The sequence below is a fragment of the Vanellus vanellus genome (assembly GCF_965231255.1).
Source record: "Vanellus vanellus genome assembly, chromosome: 3".
NCBI classification, from domain to species: Eukaryota; Metazoa; Chordata; class Aves; order Charadriiformes; family Charadriidae; genus Vanellus; species Vanellus vanellus.
Window position 1 is genome coordinate 33,542,960 of NC_138907.1, and position 12,834 is coordinate 33,555,793.

Sequence of the window (12,834 nt, forward strand, 5' to 3'; positions counted from 1 at the left end):
GGGTGATTTCAAGTTGGAGGTAGAAGGAAAGCGAACCTTAATGGGGGTTGTAATTAGCCCTCAAGGACACCATCTGACACATGTTCCACAAACTCCTCATGAAAGGCGGAGGGAGCAGACGTGGCCAGTGAGCCCTGCGTCTCAGGGGAGCCTGGTTGTCTCCCCGCAGATAGCGTACCCTTAAGATCTCAGAGGCAGCTATCATTTGACATGGCTTCAAGGACCAACTGGTCTTTGGTGCCTGGAGGAAAGTTGCAAAGAGAGTCTGATAGTTGAAAGAAGATGCCATGAGAGAAAAAATGTGTTTGTACCACACTGAATTATAGGCAAAAAAATGCAAATACATAGAACACCTTCCCCAAACCCAAGAAGATTAAAAAAAAAAAAAAACACAGCAAAAATTAGTTTAACTATGTGAAACATAATTAAAAATGTTTTTAATTAAAAAAATAACATTAAACTAATAAAGCAGCTTAAAGAAGTGATAATTCAGTGAGGAATTTTGAATGCTCAATTCAATAAAGGTTTACATTAACTTGACTCTTCCTAGGAGAGAGAAATGCAAAATTATTGCACCCAATGGGGAGCTTACAGCAACCATTTCTCCTGAAGAGAGTTCATTTTGAAATGCAGGGCTTCTCCTGAGCTGACAATGGCTCCCTCTGTCTCCTAAACATCCAGGTGTGTTACTGATGGCCAAGTCTAATGCACTGCTTTTGCATGACACCAACGTCACCTGATATTTTAATTTAGTTCACAATTTCATGACTGTCTCCACCCTCCCTAGAACTTTCTAGCTCTGCTCTCTCCACTCTTGATGAATTCCCCTCTGAACCAAAGTTAGCTAAATCAAAGGCTGGGCTCTGGTGACTGATATTATTTTGGGCACCTCTAAAATTCTTGAAGAGCCTGAGCAATGCAGTGCTGAAGATGAAGCAACCTACAGGGGCTCCCCCTTGTCCAGCATCTCTGTCCCAGCACCAACCTCTCCTCCACTGAAGCAAAGGTAGCAATGTTGGGGAATTTCTCAGGTAGGGCAAGCAAGGCCTAAAAGAGCTGAAGCAGAGAACTGGCTCCAGGATCCCTGGAGGATGTGAGGTCTTTAGCCATCTGCATGCTCTGCAGAAAAAGAGGGGCCAAATATGAGAAGTGATGGTCGTCTGGGGAAGGCTGAGCATTGCAGCCCTTATCCGTCAGTGTTATGGTGAGATGCTTCAGTGCTCCTGCTTCCGAGGGGGAGATATGAGATGTTATGGCACCCAGCAGGGTGCTTAGAGCAACCGTTTTCCTTGAAGATACAATTACGAGAAAAGATCTGAATTATGGGACGATGGAAATTCAGTGTTTGCCTCTAAGGCTTCTCCCCCACCGTGGATACAGAAGGGGTCTTTGGCAGGCCAGAGGGAATAGTTTGCATGGCAACACCCTATTTCATTTCAGTCCCTTCACACTAGTCTATCTTCTATTTTCCATCGTTTCTTTGCCCTGCTAAACTCACATTTGAGGGGGCTTGGACCAGCTCCAAAGCTGTCTTGCATCAGAGGAACTGTTTTTCCTATTGACTGAGATGAAGTTCTGACTGAGAGAGTGCATATGTTTCTCACATTTTCCTCCTGCTTGCCTTTTGCCCAAATCCATGCTTGTTCCATATGATGTACCAATGTGTTATGCACTTACTTGTTCATCCTCCTGATCCCTTTCTTCTAGCTATTTAAACTGCTGCTCTCATTCTATGTAAAACCAATTTTAGACACTTTGACAGGATTTCCCACGACTTACAAGGATTTGTGTTTAAAATACATGTCTGTCAAGAAAGCTCAGGTTTATTGTGCCAAGGGCTGTAGCCTTACACTTGCCGCTCCGTCCTGCTGATTCAGTAGTGCCCCCCGCCAGGCGTGCAGACCCACTGGTGTGGTGTGTAAGTGACTCCAGGGCTCCTCCTGCAGCTGAATCCATCCGGCATGATGTTTCTTCATTTGGAATTGAATTCATCTGGAGGGAGATGGACGGGCTGCCCTGGGACTCCCAAGAGGGGAAAAAAATATGAGTTTTCATAAGAAAGGATTTTAAACAGATAAGAGAGACCTCCTCCTGAAATGGGAAACAGAAGCTATGCAGAAGTAATGCAAGGTCACTGAGGAAAATAACTACTGAAATTCCTGGAAAGTTTTGGATGATTACAGAGAAATCATTTCAGAATGAATGGGATGAGTGGGTCAAATCTATACTGGAAGGACCAGTGGGATGGGTAGAAGAGAGAAATGTTGCACACAGCTGTGATGGCTCCCTGCATTTTGTTCCAATGGATTTGATCATCCCCACCTGAAGCACTTAGGCTCTGACAATTTTCTTAGAGTGGGAAAAGAAAATCCACCTTCATCTTCACAGCAGAGGAACAAAGTTCCTTTCATACCTGCACTGAAGAAGAATACAGTGTTCTTGTTCAATTCTTCTGTCTTTGCAGGAATAGCATACTCTAAGGGGTCTGCCAGGCATGAAAAGAAGGATGTACAAGTAGACACAAGAACTTTACAGGAGAACATATTGCTGCATATCTAGAAAAGCGTGGAAGATTTAGAGAGCGAAAAGAGCAGGAAGGGAAGGAGAAAGAGATCAGGACTTTGCTAGATGAGACTTCACGTAAAATTTCAATAAGAGTGAAGAGTAATCTGTCCTCCAAAATATTCAGACATATGTTATGAATTACCGGTGCCCTTACATTACCACTGAAGACTAATAATTCCTTTTGAACTTTCATTTCTGCTTTTTCTGAGTGGAGATGCTGTTAGACAGCTTAGCAAAATAACAGTTGGTAGCTGAAAATATGATTTTTTTAATAGACAAATTTACTATCATTATGACTATCAAACAATGTTCTTGGTACAGTGTTCTGTTCTCTTCACCCAGCCACCAGAAATCCAATAAAATGCGAATAACGTGCTCTGGGAAATATGAATGTAAGGCTCTTCATACCAAAGATCATGCATAGACATAGACAACTTCTATTGGATGGGATCAATACTGTGAACTTGCAGCCTGGGATAGTTGGAGCCACAGGCTACCAAACAAACAGACCTCCCACTGTCATCTTCATAGGCCTGGCATGGCTGCCAGTCGAGAGCTTCCATTGGATTCCTGCAGATCCTGTACAACGTGCAGGAATGGGAACCACTGCCTCTTTTGGAAACAAAATAATTTACCTTTGCCAGAGACAGCATAGCTCCCCGGTCCAGCTGAGCCCAGAACTCAGCAGCAGCCAGGATCAAGTGCTTCTGCACACAGAAAAGACACCTCTAAATAGCAATTTCTTGCCTATGGGCAAGCCAGCAGCTCATGCCATCAGGCAACCAGCAGCAGCTCCTACATAGAGGCAAAGTACCATTGCTTTGCTGACCAGTGGTCTCTGGTTTCTGCATGAGACCAAAGTCCAGAACTGTATTGCCAGCCCAAGTCTGAAAGTGTTGGTGATGTGAACATCTCCCTTGCACAGCCGTGCTGATGAGAGGTAGCGGCTCATTGACTCCCTCGTCTGACCACAGAAGGGGTGCAGCAGCAGTGAAAACTACACGCTAACCTTTTCTCTGTGCTTCAGGGATATTATCATTATTGAGCACCTGGTCCTTAAGTCAGCAGGAACCAATTATTTTTGTGGCTATGACATGAGTCCTAAGGCACATGCCTGTGTGGGTTGGTTTCCGTGGTGTGGACGCATGTTTTGGGTGGTATGAACTGAGATCACAAAACTCGTAGCACACCCTCTGGTCCCTTCTTATGAGTAAAAGGAGAAATAAGCTTTACACCTATAATAGGATAGGAGAAAGCTCCATGATCTCTTATTCAGCCAGTTTGCCAGTAAACAAATATTTATGGAGCAAGACACACAAGAAAACATACTGTAAGTATTCAAAAAGATGAACTCAAGACCTTTACAGAAAAGGAAGGAATAGGAAAATTTTCTTTTTGACACACAAACCTCCTATTTTACCACGATAATAATAATAATCATCATTAAAAAATGTGCCCTGTATGCCTGAGGTTACAAAGGAGGAAAAATATCAGATGTCATTGAAACATTGCATCTTGAAACACAGTGCAAATAAAAAGGAGTTTTATAACATAATTACATTCCCATTAATATGTTAATCTCTTATATACAGACATAGAGAAGCAAATACATTACTTTAAATAATTAACTCTGTAGTGAGGTTTTATTGCTGGGAAAGAAGATTTCTCTATGGAAGGGTATTTAACATTTTAATTAAATGGCTTTTTGATAGATGTTTACTGTTACTTCTATTTCTGCTTAAAACAAACCCATACGATTAGGAGAAAATGCAGTTTTGTCACAAGAAAGGAATGACTTCCTTTTGAAGGAAGAACTAAGGTTCCCTCTTCTTTTCTGTCTAGTCAGTGTACAGCAATGCTATAGTGTGTTTTAAGAGACATGCATTTCTTATGGAAAGGTTCCATTTTGGATTCTTTTTTGCCCTTCAAAAAACTTTTTCTTTTTGTGCCACTGAACATAGCCATCATATTTGACCTTCCACTAGAATGTTGCTCATGTTTTGGTAAGAGAAGAGAACTCAAGAAGGATGCAAAAAAAAATCAGATGCTTCTCAGCTAAAAGCTGCTAAAGGAACCGGTAGCATGGGAAAAGTATCCTTAAGGAATTGCAGAACCACAGGATCTAGGCAGGAGAAATGAAAAAATGGACAAAAAAAAAAAAATGAACAGGGCTGAAAGACATAAAGAAATTACAAGTCTAGTAAGGATTGCCAGGCAGGCAATCTGGACCATGTACTGCTATGAAAGGAAGTCAGAAAATTTTATGCATGAACTGGCTTGATACCTAAACTGATAATTGAAAGCCTTTGCAGATGGACAGCTGCTTTCCAGACCTGAAAATGTGGATGCAGATAAGCTAACCCTGCACTGACTTTCTCTGGTGAACTTGAGCGTGACGCAAGGTAAAAAAAATCTGAGGGAGAAAAAAACATACGGTCTCCACAGTTCATAGACAGTACTTGAAGCTGCCAACTGGAAGGGTCAGATCTAAGGGTGGCTTGTGTCAGCATGACACTCAGCCCCACTAGATACGGTCCTGAAAACCCCCACTTCATTTTGCTTCATTTCATAGAGGTTTCTGGATACCCAAGGTATGGCACATGGGCTGCTGGAAACCCAGGCGGCATGTGAGATAAGCAACAGATCAGCATTTCTTCTCTGGTTCCCTGAGCAAACCAATGGCACGCTCTCATTTTGGTCCTCTAACCTGAAAAGATTTAGAAGCCATGCCGACGATTTCAGGGGAAATCTGTAGATATAAATTTTGAAAAAGCAAGAAAAGTCTTGCACATGACAGACATAAGACTCCCTCTCTGTGAGCCATCTAGACACCACACGCACAAGATCTGCCTTGAATTATTTACGTGGGGAAAATACCTTTCAGGCACTTGTAACAGCACTGGATTCTATTCTGCAGCAAGGAGAGATGAGCACTGAGGTTATTTGCCTTAAAAGGAATTAAATAAATACAGGAAAGCTCTGTTACAGTAGCATTTGAAGTGCTTTATTGAAAAAAGTAAATGAAGCCACTCTTCCCACTTACTGATAGTGATTCTAGTGATTCTGTTGAAAAATGCACAGATGCTAAAGCAAATGCCCCAGCCTCAGCCGAGTTGTCCTGTGAAAAGTCACAGGGCTCTGGAGCCTGTCTCTGATTCTGAGGCCTCTCAGGTTATGGTGTGGGACAGCTGGTTTAGCTCCAGGAAATAGACTCTCATTGAACATGTAAACCCTGTGGCATTGGGAAATATGGCAGCTATCACTCATACACCACAGATCCACCTTCTGGGTGTGAGCTGGAGGAGCATGAGCGGCATGACTCCAGCTGACACAGGAGCAGGGCATTTCTAGATTTACTTCTAATGCACATGCTGATGAGTTGAATGGATGGGGAGAGAGGGCACAGGAAATCATGGAGGGTATGTTTCTTGATCCTAAAATGAAACGGCAAAATGGGCCCATATTGGAGACTGCAGGACAGCACTGCACAGGAGTTTCCCACACCACCTGCCCCTGAGCATCCTGATGAATGACCCTGCCGAGCTCCATGTGCGTGTCAGGTTATCCACATTAGCCTACAGGCAGCGAGGAGGATGAGGCCTCATAAAATATTTTTTTCTCAGTCCACCACTAAGGGAGGAGGAGGTGGGAGAAGGTGGTTACTTTGGGCAGGACTTCAGTGGAGAAGGTCATCGCTAATTCAGTCTGATGAAATGGCAAGGTGGAACAAGGAGTCTAAACAGCATCGTCCTTGCACCTGCACGTCAGGCTGCAGCTTTCAGCTCGTCTTTGAAAGGGGCAGCAGGCAGGGGGTCTCAGGAGATACAGGCTTCAAGTTGGATTCGTATTCTCCTGAGATACTTATTCTCTTCCCATCTGGAAATCACACAGAGATGGGTGAGCTCTGTACTACATGCTTGTGTTATCTGTCATCATGTGCCTTCCTGAGACATGATCCCAAGGCTACCAAAACACTGCCACAAGCTAAAGTTAACATTGTGGGAAAATCATTACAAGGTAGTCGCTGCATGACCAGGTAGTCTTTTTCTTGACACGGCAGACAGGAGCTATACCTGAAAATGAAAGCTTTGACCAGCAGTACTGACCACTCATTTACAAGGATAACAAGACAGTCTTTAGGCTGAAATCACTTATTGTGACGACAAGTCCAACAACACCTTTTCTTTCCAGGGTCCATTTCACAGCTACTACCCATTGATCAACTCCGGATGACTGTGTATTTCTCTGCACCTTCCCACCGCTCATTCAAGGCAGATTTCCCTACCCTTACTCCTATTGAGTAGCACCTTTCTGCAACTTCTATGGGATTACTTGCAGACGTAGGATGCTAGTTGATACCATAACCATGCGTTTCCCTTCTTTGTTTACTTTTTTTCTCTTCTTCAGACATCATCATGAGGGATTTCAATACCCATGAGTTGTATGAAACTTCAAATCCCTGTCTTAATTTTACAGGATGGTCTGTACCTTTATTTATATCTGCAAGTGTAACACACAGAATTGCAAACACTTTGTCTGAAGAAAGCTAAGCAAAACAAAGCTGTACTTCACTGCCAGGATGCTTTTAACCAATTCCTGAAGAATCTTCTCTGCCTGTAGTAAGGTCCTCAATAAGGGAAGAATAAGGCAGTTATTTAAGAATAAGACAGGCTTTTACTTTTGATTTGGAAAGCACAAAAGCCAAGAACAAACAAAAGCCAAGTCACCACAAAAGAGCGGCGTGTCTTCTCTGTGAGGTACAGAGGAGGCAATGGCTGCCAGCAGGTACTTCAGTGATCTCAGGGTACAATACAAAGAGAAAAAACCAACCTTATGAGCCAGACGTCACAGCAGTTAAGTGCAACCTTTGTGCCTTCACATCCTCCCCGAGCTCCCTCGAGGACTGGCTGTCCAGAGGGCACTGGATTCACCCTCTTGTTCGTAAAGGTCAGTGGCCATCCGTGCTGAGGTGCTGCTGCCTCTGCTGCAGATCCCTCTGTGTTGCCCATGCCTGGCTCTAAGGAACCGCTGGCAAACTAAGAAAAAGAGCGTCTTTGCTGTGTGCTGGGCTAGAAGCTAGAAGAAGATGCGTTACGCCCCCAGAGCAGCGTGGAGGGAGATCACTAGGTTAGCTTTCCTCACAGCAAGAGCTGTGGTCCTTCAGGTCTCCCCCTCCTCTGCCTCTTCCTTTCTGAAGGACAATTAAAGCTCTTGCTCGGGCATTATGTAAATACAGCAGCTGCACCCCATGCTGTGAAAGTATCATGAAAGAAAGTACAAAAGGCTCTGTGGGCCTCATGAAGTGCTGAAGAGAAGGAGACTTTTTGGCAGTGTAATATCATCACTTTGCCTCCTCAGCTCTGTTTGCGACGGCAACACTATGTGAGCCCTTTGCCATTACAGAGGAATGCCATAACACTCATTTTAAATAAATTCTAGCGTATCTTTATAATGGGGAAAAGCAAAAATGGACTCCTGCTGGTGTGTTGAACTCTAATTTTTCAGACAGAACAACAGGCAATTTTCAAGGAAGGCTGAGTGACTTTATTCTCATTGAATAGATGAAGGAAAATGGGCAAAGAGGTGCAGTTCCCTGACACAAATAATGATAGAAGGAGGATTATTCTGGTCCCTAAAATGAATAGTCCTATTCAAAAACTATATTGAAAAAAAAAAGTATTATGTTGCAGTGAGTCTGAATAACCAATTAGCAACATATCCCTGGGTCCCTTAGTAGCTCTCCTCAGCTCCTGCAACCTTGGTCACACCGTACCCATTGTGTCTCAACTCTCCTACATCTGAAGTGAGGTTGAACTGGTAGCAGCATCACTACCAGACATGAGTGACTGTTTCTGAAGCTCTCTGAGAACCTCAAATGCAAGAGGTGGACTGAAGTGCAGAGTTGCTAATTATTTTAAAGCCCCTTCTTGTTCATATTAATCAAAGTGTCAAGCTGATTCTCTCTAATCTAACTAAAGAAGACAGAGCTTTCGCAGTGGGAAATGCTTTAAAGTTCACCATGCTTGCATGACAAATTTACTGTATGCTTCCTGCTTGCTGGCTTCATGTGTGCCTGAGTGAATTTCTTTTTCTGTTTCTACTAATTGTCAGAACTACTTCCAGTGGCTTTAAACAAATGTTGACTCAATCCTGCTGTGACATCTCAAAGCTGAACGTTTGATATCACAGTTTGCTAGGAGACACAGATATAGGAATAAAATGCTACTTGAGATCCTACCTGATTGGTGCAGACTGGGGCTACGAAGACAGAGCCTGACCCAGAAAATGTGTTTAATAGACCAAAAAGGAAGCTTTTAAAAAATGCATAAATACATGTATAAGTGGATCTAAAATATGCATTTGCAGGAGCCAAAACAAGATATTCCTAGAGAGAATGGGCTGCCTACTGGGAAAACATTGCATGTTTCATAACCTTCCATGGATGGTTTGATTTTGCTTTGGGAACCAGCAAGAAATTCCATTAAAAAATAGATAAATCCACATTTAATTTAAACATTGCCAGTGAAACAAAAGATTTGATGCAAACTGACAAAAGCCAGGAGATTCCAAATGCCTTCACCCTACTCTTGTTCCTGAGTTCATTTGTGTGGCAGTAGGCATTATGTGGAGTGTCAGCCATAACATGACATTTCCTAGGTATTTTGTCATTTTGATCATGTCTCTCATTGCTGGGAACTGTTTGAACTAGAACACTTGACCCACACAGCCAAGCACAGAGCCATTCCCCCTTTCTTCTCTGCCAGTTCACCTTGTCATTGGTTGTGCTGGTCTCCAGAAGGGACCGAGGCTTTACTGAGCAAGGGGCTGCCCAAAGGAGAAGATGGATAAGGTAATTGCAAAGCATGGGTACCATCATACTGAAGCAGTGATTAAGATATTAAAAATTAATGGGCGAAACTTATTGTTAGCCTCAGTGAGGACAAGATGGGTGGTAGTAAGGGATTTCTTCTCTCTAACAAGATCCCCATTTATTCCTGTCTGCATGATGAAAAGTATCATCCAGATGATGACCCTTGGTACATAGGGTAGTACGAGCTGGAGTTTGAACTGTACATAATTCCCTTTGCTTACCTGAAGCTATAGCTATTTTCACAAGTACTAGCTGAAGCAATATCCAGTGAAGAGATCTGATTTCTGTATTCTGTGCCAATCTCTAAAACAATGTTTCTGTCTTTTCTATTTTATTTTTTTTTTCACTTGAAGGACCTCAGTCTTGTTTAGGAGAAAAAGCCATAGCCCACCAAATACTGTGGGTGGAAGAGCTGTCATTTGCAATGATAAAATGTTATTAATTTAAAAAACAGCCTGTTGTTTTTATTCATTCTTCCCTCCTACTCACTGCCTATTGGGGGTGGGGGAAGAATTCTAAAATTATTTGCATGTTTCTCACAGCCATGTCAAACTTTGACATCCTACTGGTCCATAGGATGAGGTTTTTAAAGCCAGTTAGGGAATACAGCCACAAGCATCCCTATGAAATCCACTGGAGGCTGGATACAGACCAAATTGTATATCAAATTTACTATGGTCTTTGTTTTAAACAGAAAAGAGAACAACAGCAAACCAAAGCATGTAGGTCCACAAAAAAGACAGAAGTTTTGTGAGTGTAAGAATTTTTCATGTTAGTTGCTTGCCTCCCAGACCCCCATGCAGTGACAGCAGCTATGCTTTGCAGTGGTAAATGGACACTTTAGGGGTCCGTGGTACCCATCGTTCAGCTTATGGTGCTGGGTAAGCTGCAGACTTTCCAGATTTCACCTGTCAGTGCAGAGCAAGGGGAAGGCTCTGGGATGAAGGTCCTGCTGGTGGTAATCTGGCTGCAGAGGATGTTTTGCTTTCCAGGATGGCAGTCCAGCTCATTGCATTGCCACTGAATTCACTTAGAGAAAAAAAGCAACAAAAACAAAAGATGTGGGGTGTCCTGTCTCTGATGTAAGTCTTCATAAAAAACAAAATGCCAGGCTCCTTAGTGAAGCTGAGAACTGGCTGACACTCACTTCTGATAGTGCATCAGGGACGTTTTGGGGATAAAATCAAGGTGTGGATGACATGAAAGCTTGGCAGTCAGGCCAAGATAACAAATAGGGCTGAGGAAGTGATTTAAGTTGCCTGAAAAGGGTTTTGAACCTCTTGAAAACCACCAGTAGAAATGAACTAATTTATTTCAGAAAAAGACAGTTTGTGGATTTCCATCCAGCAGATAGTGTGTGTGTTTCTTCATCTCATGATGGAGCCTGGAGTCCAGCCTGTGCCTGCCCCTCTGTGGCCTTTGAAGGAGGGTAAGAAAGGTGGTACAGCTGCAGGGTGGAGGGTGCTGAGCAGCGCACAGGTCATTGTGACGGGTGCCAGTGATGGTTGCTGGAGTGAGGGACATGCACCTCATGCCAGATCTGCTGATGTCTTTTTTCTAGCAGAGCTCACAGAGACGGGAACTCTTCTTTAAAGAACAGAAAAACATACTTTCCTGAAAAATAAATGTCTTGTTGAATTATTTTTCCTCCCTTCTTTCTCCATCACACACACAAGTGCTCACACACGTACATCAGAGAGTCAAACTCTAAACTTTTCCTGCTGGAGTTTTTCCTGTTGGAGTTTCTCCTGCTGGAAGAATGCTGATATTGTGTGAAAGTGTATAAAGTTATGTGATTCAAATAGCTCTGCTCTTTCCATGACTGGGTGTGGCCTGGAAATTTCTCTCACATGCATTTGTTATTCTTGTTATTTTTCTATTTCCATTGTTATTGTTGCAAAGAGAGAAAGTGTCTCTTCCAAGGTAAAAAAAATCCAAGCCAATTAATCTGTGGCAGAGCTAGGGATGGTGTGGAAAGGTTTAAGGACAATACTGACACCAGTCATCTCTGATGACTTCCTGTTCTGTTTCATAGTATGAGTTGTAGGCTGTAATGTTTCCTGTATTTTTGCACTACTACAAAGCTGGGTAGTTCACCCCAGCTTCCCCAGTCCAAACACTTAGTTCATGGCCAAGTCTGGTCCAGATAGCTGTCTCTGGTTCCACAGCAGCGTCTCTCGTTTATATCTGCTTTTTGATGAGCGCCAGTCTACCAGAGGCTGCTGACAAAGTCATATTCATTGATCTGGGCTTCTCTACAAAATGAATGGGGCACATCCCCATGACAGCAGGTCAAAGGATTACATATTATAGTTTGAGATACGAAAGAAGAAGAAACAACTGGGGTTTTTTTTGTTCTTGTCTAATATTATACCTGTACTCACCCTTTCCACTGAGATACCTACTTTTCCAGGAGCATCTAAATAAAGCCAAAAGTTCAAGTCACATGTTTGCTATTGTAATCAGTAATTATCAAAAATCTCCACTGAGACGTGGCTTTTGATCTACAGTTTGAAATAGCCACAGGTTAAACTGAGACCTCTGATCAGATCATGCCTGGGATGCAGGCTTTCCAGAAACTGAATTCAGCCTTACAAGTACAGAATATCATTAATGGATAACTATAAAGGCAGAAAGAAAAAAAAAAAAGCAACTACTAACCTCAGGAGTTAGGACCCAATCTGCTTTCATTTACTAATTAAATGCCAGCCTCTGTATGCTGGGCGGGAGATCAGGGATTCGATCCCTTGTGCAGCTTCCCTGGAAACCAGACAGGGCTCTGCCTTTCCATTTTCATGTCCGGCCACATTTTCCTTTAGAAGTATAAACCTGTTGCTGCCTCCTGGTATAAAAGAAAATCACCATTGTGCTTTATAACTTCAGCAAAGAGTATGTACACATCTACTCAGTTAATGCTTAGTGTTGAGTGGAGACAATGTAGGAGCAGATGCTTCTACTATCTGGACTTATATAGTCTATGGAAACTGGGCAGCACTTTGTAAAAACTGTCAGATTAATTGTTCTTCCTTGATACTCATAGTAGTGACAATAATCATGGATGTCACAGGCAGCTGTGTGGGAAGTCAACCCCTCTTCAAGCAGGAACTAGTGTTCAAAGCCCAGAGCCATCCAGGGACAGTCCAGAAGCATCTCTGGTGCAAATGGTCCCCAATCACACACAGAGCTTAGGTGGCGAGAGTGGATGTGACTGGCTATGATGAGCTAAAGTTAGTAAAATCAACCTGTCTCTGTCGTGCAGGCTTGGGAGGAAGATTCTCACTGCATGTCATTGTACAGATTAAGGGAGACACCCTCTTTAAAGGTTACTTATTTTAGTGATGAAATTCCCCAGACTATCCAGTGATTAATATAGAAATCAGTTAAAGGAAAACCTGCTT